The sequence below is a fragment of the Limulus polyphemus genome, unplaced genomic scaffold, assembly GCF_000517525.1.
Source record: "Limulus polyphemus unplaced genomic scaffold, Limulus_polyphemus-2.1.2 Scaffold2170, whole genome shotgun sequence".
In the NCBI taxonomy this organism is placed as follows: Eukaryota; Metazoa; Arthropoda; class Merostomata; order Xiphosura; family Limulidae; genus Limulus; species Limulus polyphemus.
This window is the reverse complement of record NW_013667780.1, coordinates 204,707-214,243: the sequence shown is the minus strand read 5'-3', so window position 1 is coordinate 214,243 and position 9,537 is coordinate 204,707. Positions and strand designations below refer to the sequence as shown.

General features: G+C 34.6%; 1 protein-coding gene across 2 annotated transcripts in view; it reads left to right on the top strand.

Annotated features, from left to right (window-relative positions):
- Window positions 1-1,889: 1,889 nt before the first annotated feature.
- Window positions 1,890-9,537, top strand: part of LOC106466155 — a 76,977-nt gene continuing 69,329 nt past the window's right edge. For both annotated transcript variants that reach the window (XM_022394114.1, XM_022394113.1), the window contains exon 1: window positions 1,890-2,026. The gene's annotated coding sequence lies outside the window, so the exon portion shown is untranslated. The remainder of the gene's footprint in view (window positions 2,027-9,537) is intronic.

Sequence of the window (9,537 nt, the reverse complement as noted above, 5' to 3'; positions counted from 1 at the left end):
TTACGTCTCCGTTTGTTAATTGATTTTCCGTAAATTCGTTCCTACGAAACTTTAGCGACACAAGTCCTTTCTTAAATAAAACTGGTTTATTCTTTCTGAATATGACTTTACGATACACTTAATTTCAACAGTCGCGCTATAATTCTCAACGTACGTCTCAAGTGCTCGACTCCAACAATACTTAGTTCAATTACTCATTACCTCTCCGTCGCTTCGTGGCCGGCCGGTCTTATATATACAAGACTACCCAATATCTAGAAGGATCACGAGATTTAAGGAAAAGACGTGAAAGTTCGAGAATGACGTGGCGTGTTACTAGTCACGTGACCTCGATGTCGTAACATTACGTTAAAGATCGTTGTAACTAAATAAATAGATTATAATTTTCTGCCATTTTGAGAAAACAAAAAAGAGAGAGAACCTCCCTTCCAAAAATTTCTATAAACAATAGGGAGTTTTCAATAGCCGCGGCACTTGAAATTCCTTTAGGCAGGATTAGAGTAAATTAATCTATGAGACCTTGAGCGTGGTAAGATACATCACGAGAAAGAGTCTGACCTTCTGAGTCAAAAACTGTAATTAGATCTCAGATCGGCTAAAAAATCATTCACTCAGTACACATGTCTTACTTGTCATCACTATTTTATCACATAACTTTCCATCTGTATGTATGTCTGTTTTCTGGCTAGTATCGATACCTGTATGTATGTGTGTTATCTGGCTAGTATCGATAACTGTATGTATGTATGTGTCTGTTCTGGCTAGTATTGATACATTTATTATAGGTATGGGATTTTACTCCTTTTTTTTCAAACAATAAAAATTTAAGCAACTAATCAGTAACATCCACCAAATTATTGTAATTACCTAAGGTAAGATTATGTTGTTGTTTTTACTATAAGCCTGCTCTTTCACATACAGATTATCTTTCTTATGGGCAAAACTGCAATGTACACGTTTTTTTTTCGCGATACTAACAATGGCTAAAATACTGTCAACTCCAATACTTTATTTTCAGCACTTCCACAAAATGAAAAAAAAATGTTGTTTAATACATTTTCCCTCCATTATTTGTAACATATTAAAACATATCTGAGAAGATACCAACAGACTTGTATACCTAATCTGTTATCAGTGATAATGAAAAGAAACTGATGGTTGATTAAGCCTAAACTTGTGATCAGTATCTTAGTAATATCAAGTACTTTTTACATCTCAAAACTAAAGTTCGAAAGCAGAGATATTTTGCAAAATTTATACCTTGCTATTCTTTCAAGTGAAGATATTTAGGTGATCGGGTGTAAAACCTTAGAACATTTTTAATGTTAGGCTCATCGGGTGATCACACAAATACAAGTTAATCATGGTAGTTTGTTGTGTAACTTGTAGCTTCGTTATATTGTAGCGTAGAGGAGATCACCAAACATTTCGGTCCAGTCTGGTTATCTCATTGTTGTAGACTGTTTACGTTGACTTCAAAGATTCTTTAATCTGCCTGATAAGTAATCAGAAGTGAATTCCACTCTTCCAAGAAGTTTTCATGCTAGGAAATAATTAAACATATACGCATTCGACTGGATCCATATTGAATTTTCATTCCTAGCCATGACACGATTTTATTCCTCCAAAAATGAACTCCCCATATGGGAATAATCTTCAAAAATATCAAATAGGATTTCTTGCACCCGACTGGGAATAGACTTGATTTGTTTTCATTCTTCTCAAAAGAGTTATCGGAAGAAATAGAGATATACTATAATTTACATGAAATAATAACTTGAAAACGTTTTTTTTTTCATTGCTATGTAATATATGTAAAGTTTTAGGTTATATAGCTAAATCCTAAACGTGTGTGATAATATTAACCTATTTTTGTTTTTGTAGGGAGTTGCCAATTTCCAGCTAAATGGTCTGGTAGTTGGTTTCAAAAGGGAGTCCAAGACCCTATCTTAATCTACAATGGCACTCTATCCAGTAAAGGTGTTTGTAGGGATATCAGCGGGGACAAGTTTCTTATAGAGAGCAGGTAGGTTAAGCATTATCAAATAAATATTTCGATGTGTGATATGGTTAAAGTGTGGTAATTTAGTTAATATCAAAACAACAAATACAAGATGTAGTACACTTAGAGTTGATCATCACCATGAAATTTGATTTATGTTATTTTTACGAATAGTAGCAAAAAGGATTATACACTATTTTCGTTGCTCAATTGTACAATATCATTCTGTGGAAAAGAATGAATAAAAGCATTAAAATTATCTATTGCCGTCCATTATATATGTTGAATCCAGGAGTAGAATCGCACTCATATATAAAAGAAACATCAACTAAAATTAAGATTGATATAACTGTTATCACAGCACGAACTAAATAAATAATTTGGTTCATTTAGCCTCCTTTTGAATAAGGATCCTCCATATTTCACACAAGATGTAAGTGATGCATTCGTTCATACAAGGTAAGAGGATGCCTAGCAACGCGCCCTCTGGTGACAAATTGTGAAACTATGACGTCATCGTCTTTAATGAAACCGTTCTCTGTACCCGAGTCCGACCCACGCGTGGCGCCCTCTAACTACGTGTCTTGCAAGTGGGGCCCTAACTACTCATATAGCTTTGTTATGAATTTCGCGCAAAGCTACACGAGGTCTATCTGCGCTAGCCGTCCCTAATTTAGTAGTGTAAGACTAGAGAGAAGGCAACTAGTCATCACCACCCACCGCCAATTCTTGGGCTACTCTTTTACCAACGAATAGTGGGATTGAACGTCACTTATAACGCTCCCACAGATAAAAGGGCGAGCATGTTTGGGGAGGATGGGGATTCGAACCCTCGACCCGCAGATTGCGAGTCGAACTCCTTAACCACCTGGCCATGCCTGGCCACTCATATATCATAAAGTTACGTGTATTTTTCCACACAGTTTCAATTCACTGGACCCCAGTCCGATCCACTCATCTTCATTACAGGTTATTTAGTGTCATAACTAGCTGACCGCAAATTAAAAATACTAGGACGTCTTCCTCTACTCGGGTTTTCTTTATGATAATCCTGTACAAAATGAAAAAAATGATTACTATTTTTGTTTGTATGACTTCCGTAATTAGACATCTTCAGTGTCCACTTTTATTATTTTCATTTAAATAATCCTAGAAAATCCTAATGAGCGTTTTTACAATAACTGATTAATTTCTCAATGGAATAACTAAGACATTAAATTACCTTCTATAATCCTTGTTTGTTGGTTTTCTTTGCATAACTAGATTTAGCAGCAAGAGTAACAGATACAATAGGTAGCAAATTATGAAAATAAATAAATATGTAAATACATATACGTCCAGCTATTTTGCGTGAATTTATTTAGGCTTTAGGGTGTAAACGCTATAAAGCGACTTTATTTTACACATAAACATTAATTATTTGGATCGACAAAGGGCTAACTTTCACGCATTATTCTTATGTTTGTTGTTAGATCCAAAGCTACACAATGAGCTATCTGTGGTGTGCCCACACGTTTTTAGCGTCATAAGACCTTAGGCTTACTGCTGAGCCACTGGAGAGGAAGCAGGGGAGTATGCGCTTTAAAACAGATTCAAAATTGTAATGATTTTCATTGTAATGACTTCCACATGTGACAACAGCTGTTGGAGATGATTATTACCCAAAAATTGTCTAATGAATTATTCAATAAGTTCACAAAAACTATAAATTACGTTTGACAACTCCGTTACGGAATCGAATGAGATTAGTTCGTCCTTATATACTATTTTTGTAATAATCTTTAGGTTTTGATAAAACAAACCATTTAGATGAAAGGATATTTTGGTCGGATGTTAGGTTATAGGTAACAGCAGGTTGTAATTATTTTCCAATGAGTAGAAACATCCTGGTAATTAAGCTAAAGCTTAAGGGTTAATTAAATGAGGCTTAATGCAATATACTATTTCTGTGAAGTTATAACAATCTCTAATCATCAATACGAATAATTTTTGAAAAGGAAGTAAACTCGATAAGAAATTTAACCTCGGTTCTTAAATTAGTTTGAGCTTATTTAATCTAGGATGCACATGATATTATCCCAATGTTATTTTTAAAAAGCAGCCTTGGAAAGTTGAAACAAAGAATTCCAGGAAAATTGTTCATTCCTTTTGTCTCATTTGTGGTTAAGCATAAAGCTACACAATGAGCTCTCTGTGCTGTGCCCACCATTGGTATTGGAACCCGGTGCTTAGCGTCATAAGCCTTCAGCTTTACCATGGAGCCACTGGGGGTGGGGGTGGGGGGGGGGGTGAGGGCGTTGTTCATTGAAGACAGGTAATCTTTCAACTTGTTCTCTCTGGAGTAAAACCTCACACTAATTCTGCCCATCTAGCATTAAGGTTTGTTTTATTTGTTTGTTATTAAGCACAAAGATACACAATAGACTGTCTGTGCCCGCCACGGGTATTGAAACTAGGATTTTAGCGTTTTAATATTTCAGGCTTACCTCTGAGCCACGGGAAGGAGGACAGCAATTTTAGAAGACAGTATAAAGTATGGAATCCCTACGGCTACTACTACAACAATGAAACAAAATCTCCCCACAGAAATATGGGTGAATTGTGATATATAATGAACATTATACAGAGACGTCAAAGATTACTTAGCATTGAAGCCTCAATATGCTAAAACACAAGTGAGCTACTGAATGTACCAAATTAAACCAGAAAAGGACGGGTGATTAAATACTGGTGTACCAATTTAGTTAGAGAAATGTGACAGAACCTTCCGACCCCAACCATGCCTCGTCACAGTGATTCAACTATTCCAGTAGTAGAAAAGACTTCTCTGCTTAGCCACGTAGTAAGGTTTAGATGACTCTCATTAACAGTATGAAAAATACATATATAACAATAATTCTTATCTTCAGTAACTCGTTTGGAAACATAACATTACCACTAATCTAGAGCCGAGAGTTTGGCATGACATTTTCTGGTACGCATGTCGTACGTTCTTAACGAAGTAAGTGGCCGTGTACAAAGACATGTCCATCATTGAAGTAACCATTTTTTTTTAATTTTGTACATTTCTTTCGCTTTGAACTCTCTTAAATTTTGATGTACATTAGAATTTTAATCCAGTTAAGTTGGAGTAGGGTCATTCGAAGCTGGTAAAACTGTAATTCTATTTTAACTGCAGATTTCCAAATGCGTATTATAATTATTACCCGGGGATATATGGTATTTGATTTCATATTTTTCACTCATTTCTGTAGTTTCAATGATAAAATACTACAGATGTTATGAAATGGGAAAGAAAACAAGTAAACAACAATGTGTGTGTGTAATGGAACTATTATAACAGTTATTTTCTTTTAACCAAGCTCTGACCGCATAGCTTAGGATTAGGCGTTTTCAAAAGGCTTATGTTACGTATTCAAATATATTTAACTTCACTGCATGATATTACCCAGTAAACTTAGGTCGAATGTTTTAATATTCATCTACAAAAAAACATGTAGTATCTAAAAAAAAAAAAATATCCACACTTACTTCGTTATCAAAACAATTTTTTAAAACTTTATCTAATATTATTTAACTCTTTGCTATGGAGATTATCATCCTGGGATGAGTTTCTTTGACAACCGAAAAAAAAAAAAGAGAGAGGGAATCCTCAATAGCCGTGGCTGTAATTAGACCTCAAATCGGTCAAGAAATGGAGCTACGAGCTAAATGTTTGCCGCGCCTAAAACGTAGCAATTAAAAGGTTGATTCCCTAGTTCTTGTATACGACATGGTGCGGGTGGTGTTTTTAACATTTGCCTTTTCTATTGCCATCACAATCCTGTGCTAGAAGCAATGAATCATTTCAAATATATCACAACAGTCGTTGTTCGTGAAAATTGATTTTATATATAGCGCATAGACCACTACTATGTCTGTTATATCCCAGCCGGCCTGATGAGCCCTGGTATTTAGCGAAAGGCCTCGGCGGCACTGGATATAGCAAATGTGGTGTGGTTCTTTGACCTGCTCCGGGAAGAAACAAACGAGTTTGCTGGTTCCCCAGTTCTTCTGAATGAATTTAATTCAAATGAAGTAATGATGATAAAACAAATAAATACTCAGTGTTAAAAAGTAACAACAAAATATATAATCTTGTGTTATTAATTCTTAAACTAAAATACTGAATTCTAAATTACTTAAATAAAATTAATAATAATTATAATACACCTATTTAATCTGATTCAACCCATTAACAGATGTTCACGAAAACTGATTATACATGTATATATATATATATTGCCTAGACCACTACCATGTCTGTCGTATTCCAGCAGGCCCGATGAGCCCTGGTATTAAGCGAAAGGCCTTTTCGGCATTAGATATAGCAGATATGGTGTGTTTGACATAGTATAGCACAGGGATTCCCAACCTTTTTGTTCCTCTGTACCCCTTGGTCCTGGGCATTCTGGCAGGTTCCCATGTACCCCTAAAAATTAAGGATCAAATATTAATAAAATTATATTGATTTTATATTATTTTATTATGAAATCTGCATGTGTGGACTGCATAAGGATCTTATATAGTATTGATGACATCGATAAATTGAACTCAGTGAATTTATAAATTATCTTATTATATTGTCAAAACAAAATACTAATATTAATGACATGTTTGAGCCTGTTTTTTGACAACAAGTTCATTAACATGAGGGCAAACTTTAGCAACTCTCAGGCCCCTATGTACCCCCTCAGAAGTGCAAATGTACCCCTGGGGGTACATGTACCACAGGTTGGGAATGTCTGATATAGCATATCTCCCTTTGCTTTCACTCGTAGGTTCCGAGAATTATTGCTTTCTCCCAACAGGGTGCGTTAAGCCGAATACTTCAAAGAACTGAAGAACAAGCAAGCATATTAATAACGTGACTTAATACAAAAACAGATATGGTCTCAACAGTTTCGGTTTTGGGACTGAGTTTTCTTGCTTTCAGGAATTCAAATTCTTGTGTCATTTATCCTACGGATTTTTAATTATTGGAGAGATCATGAAGATAAAAAAGGTGAATGTTATACTTGTTATCAAGCACTATCTGTCCTTTGCCTACTGCGGGTATCGAAACCAGAATTTTAGCGCTGTAAGTTGCGAGACTTACCGTTGAGCCACTGGGGGGAGGGGTCAAAATGGGATGGAAAAGTTATATTAGTGACATTATTTGCTGCCTATATCTTAAATCAAAATAGTTTTCTATTAGACTATTGTACCGAATTGATCTGATAACGAATCTATTTGTTTCACCTGAACTAAAATTCAGCCTCTCATCGTCTGTGTATTTCATGCAAAGAGCACTTTCTTGTTTCTACTCTGTACTGAAGCATTACTAATTCGACTTAGGAAAGAGTTTTAAAACTTTACTATAAAAAATACCAGTCACTGGATTTTTTTTCTACGGTGTTACAAAATATCACACCTCACTGTTACAAACTTTCTACAACTTCTTACTGTTACAAACTTTCTACAATACCTTACTGTTACAAACTTTATACAACTCCTTACTGTTACAAACTTTTCTACAACACCTTAATGTTACAAACTTTCTACAACACCTTACTGTTACAAACGTTCTACAACACCTTACTGTTACAAACTTTCTACAACTCCTTACTGTTACAAACTTTCTACAATACCTTACTGTTACAAACTTTCTACAACTCCTTACTGTTACAAACTTTCTACAACTCTTTACTGTTACAAACTTTCTACAACTCCTTACTGTTACGAACTTTCTACAACTCTTTACTGTTACAAACTTTCTACTACACCTTACTGTTACAAACTTTCTACAACTCCTTACTGTTACAAACTTTCTACACTGAGGGTAGCTTGTATACACTAAAATATTTTATTAGGGGAAAAAGGCGATACTACAATATGCGATATGTCTACGTTGGACAGCAAACCACCAAAAATATATATATTAGAAAATACTTTACACAATAATAAAAAAAACTGTCTAATGTTAGTAATTTTCTCCTGCAACTTGTGTCTTGCCAACTGAATAACATTTGATTGATGCAAAACTTGGCATTTCTCTGATGTTTTAAAACTAATTTTGATGTTATGAAATATAATGATTATGAACTTTATGTGGGCTTTGTTTACGATAGCTCCAGGAGGTTGTAAAGATAACCACGTATATCATATTACAATTGAATCACTTCAAGTTGTACATATATTCTTAATATAGGTATACCAAAACAAAGAACAAAGACAGCAAGAAAGGAACATAAAAAGGTAAATTGGCTGGTGTTTGACGGCTTTGTTGTTTGAATCCGACAATCACTATAAGGCGCTTCTGTTGGTGTCGATGTTTGACAGGTTCAATTTGTCTCTGTCAAACGAAGTTCCCCAAGCTAATTACGTTTCACAATCCTCTTCATCCAATCACAGTGCATCATGTATGTTCATTTTTCTCTCTGCCCAGAAATATCGTGGTTACCATAAGACAACATTGCGCCTCAGTACTTCAAGTAAATACACCGACTGGTATCATATTACACCGAATTGAAACTGCAAGATAATCGTCCAAACATAAATTTCAACGTTTTTTTTGTTATTCCTGTATTTATTTATTTTTTAGTTTTCTTTTCATTCTGGTTATGAATGAATAAGTTAAATGGATCTTATGTTTATATAATACTCTGTCTCATCATAGAATTGTAATTGTTAGGGCTGGACAATATGTAATTAACGGAATTATTAATACTATCAAAATGACAAGACAATTTTATTTTATAAGTAATGACCTACTACGTTTTTCACTATAGTTAGTTTCATTAAATTTTATTGGTTACAATTTTTAGAATAATTTTCTATATTTGTTTAGATTAATTTGAAAACTATTTTACAGTGTTAGTGTAGTATATGAACTTAATATTAGTCTAAATCTCCTAAGCTAGCTGATCTTTGGGAATCAGTATTGGATTTGCATCTAAAAATATCGTTAATAACAGCGAGAAGTACCTAATCGTTGATTTGATGCATTCAGATTTAGGTTTTAGTTTTCCTGTCTATTTATTTATGACATTGACTACTTCTGGCTAGTTTGTTAGATAAGATCGGCTGCATTAAATTATAATTTCTAACCTATGAAATTAGCTTACTCTTGCTCAGAAGTTTCGTGTGATATTGCATGGGTGTATTTAACTAGATTATGTATCTGGATACAGTTCTACTGTTACGACAGCGGAAGTCACGCGACGCTGGGATCATGCGCGCTGGAGTTTCTAGAAGGATCGGGGAACCTCACGAATGTCCCAGCGTTTGCTAGATGCCCTCTTTTTTAGTATATAAGCCGGCAGATAAATTGTAGATAGAGATAATTCAGTCAAGCGAGCAGTAGGCACCGTAAGTAAAGTGTGTGAAATCGCTGTGAATTATAGCGTGTGTTTGTAAAAGTAGTTAAGTTTAAAGTGACTGTGGAAATTATGTGTATTACAAAGTTGTATCGAGAAAGAATAAACTAGTTTTAATTAAAAAGGACTTGTATCGCT